Source organism: Rhagoletis pomonella, unplaced genomic scaffold (genome assembly GCF_013731165.1).
Source record: "Rhagoletis pomonella isolate Grant_MI unplaced genomic scaffold, Rhpom_1.0 Rhpom_scaffold_00008, whole genome shotgun sequence".
In the NCBI taxonomy this organism is placed as follows: domain Eukaryota; kingdom Metazoa; phylum Arthropoda; class Insecta; order Diptera; family Tephritidae; genus Rhagoletis; species Rhagoletis pomonella.
The window spans coordinates 16,109,546-16,111,801 of NW_023458562.1; positions in this window are offsets into that span (position 1 = coordinate 16,109,546).

A 2,256-nucleotide genomic window follows, 5' to 3' on the forward strand; every position below is an offset into this window, starting at 1 on the left:
TTTTTGCGGTGCATTCATCGATACCATCCGAGGAAGTTAGTCTTCCTGTCATTGAGTATACCGAATTTAAATGTATACGTGTACATGGAGGTCTATTAGGCAACATTGTGCTTACTATTTTCGTCTAGCTGGGTGCCCCGTGGAAAGTTGTTATTGTTATCAGGGTGGTTTCTTAAGAGGATGAGAAGGACTGGAACATTGTGCTCATGCGAGCGATATCTGGTCGCAAGATTTTTCAAATAAGTAACGCCAGCTTTTTAAGTATAAAATCCTCCGAAAGGAAACTGAGACTAATTAACAGTCACCTCTGTTTTGACAAAGTTCTCCTCTTCTTCATTACCACTGTTCAACGCAACATTCGACTCAATGTACGATTCTTCTTCAGCAAATCGACGCCGCTCCATCAAGCGTTATAGGTATAGTCCTCATAAGGATCATAATTACCTCCGAGCGAATCGTTTTTCTCATCCGCGATATTCTCACTTGTAAACAACGCGGCTAGTCTGTCCTCAGTGCGATACTGCCGATCTGTCGGAAGCCTAGAAATTCGTTGACACCTATTTATAATTAAATATAACATGGTCTTCTTATACTTCATCACTTAATTACGACATTTAAAGTGAGAAAATAGGGAACAGTAAAACTGCAGCACAAACGGTATTTATTCGATTAACTCCAAGCGAAAACTGCACTTGTACTTCTTGTAAATAAAAGCTCATAACAAACGAGCTTTCGAGTATCATATAGTGAAAGCTAAGTTGAGGACCTACACACAAGAGCTTTGCTTATAAACGCAAACGCAAATACAGTTTCCGAACGTGATCGATCATGTTTGGATATGATTTAGCAGATAACTTACCATGCCGAGCGGATGCATTTAACAAATTGATGCACAAAGACATGAGGTTTGTTGTACAAAATCAGTGGAAATAACCTTAAAATGGTTTCGTCATGTTTGACAAACATTAAAGGTAGTTGGAATAACACTTTTGAGCGCTCAGAAAAAAATAAAAAATTTGGCGGATATTCGAAACCAAAATCGTCCTCGAAAAGCCACGTCGAATATCCTAGGGTCACGTGTTAGAGAGAAAACAAGCTTGTTCTCAGTTAAGTAGGATTAGTTCATAGTTTCCTCCGTCCTCTAGACCCCACATTGTGAGCTCACTTATGTCTTAAATCTAACAAAAAATAGCGAAAAGTAAATTGCTTGTAACCGCCGTAGTCTCGTACAAAAACCGCTGCCTTCGTCTAGCCAGTTATACCTTACCACCAAGTGCTACTTTGAACTGATTAGGAATTAAAGTCCTTTCTAGTCGTACAAAAACCACACCTAATAAGTCCCTCATCATGCCCGTGCTGGTTTTCCAAGAAAACATAATTTAGCTTTCGTTCTTAAGCTGGCGTTATATCTGTGTACAACCGCTATCTTCATGACTGCTCACTGATCGAAACAGGGCCGAATTGTTCTAAGTTTGGCACTCTGCTCGTAAGAGGAGTATAAAGTACCGCACCTAGCCACTCCGAGTTCCATAGCCTTTTATGACTTCTCAGCTTTTCAACGATATGAGCATAGTTAAGCGCATAAATATATGCATATGCAACGATTACGCTGGCTTGGCCATAATGTATACATGGATGATGACGCTAAAGTGAACAGATCCTTCGCCCACGAACAAAATAATAATAATAATAATAATAATCATAAAACCGAAAACGGTTGTAGTGCCAAATAAGAAGAAGAAGATCTAACCGAACTGCTCTGACCACAGAGTCAGAATGTCGGTTCTGTTTTGAAGACGATAAGTTTTTCGGTACCGAACCCGCACATCCCGACGTTTCTCAAATCGGTACCCCGACTCCGGTTATCTATCACTTAATAAAATTCACATGGCTTTAAAATTAATTTAAAATAATGTAACTGAATATCTCTTGATTTAATATTCTACTTTCGCCATGCTGACAGTGGTGGATTTGCGCTAAAGCCGAAGGGTCCCGGACCAAGGGTGGCTATATGAATTTTTAGAAGTTACGGGTTTTATGGAGAGTGTCGTGAGCGGATATCTTTCCTGTCCCAGCAGCAATTTTTTCAAAACCTTTTCGACCACTGCTGTCGGAGGTGCCGCGGTTCCCGATGTCCCGCCCCCATCCCTAGATAAGACTTCAAAACACATTATTTGTGATTGTCCGGCCATGCCCAGATTTTAGTTGATTTTATAACTAAATTGCGCTAACTGTGGTACTCGCCAGCACTTTAAC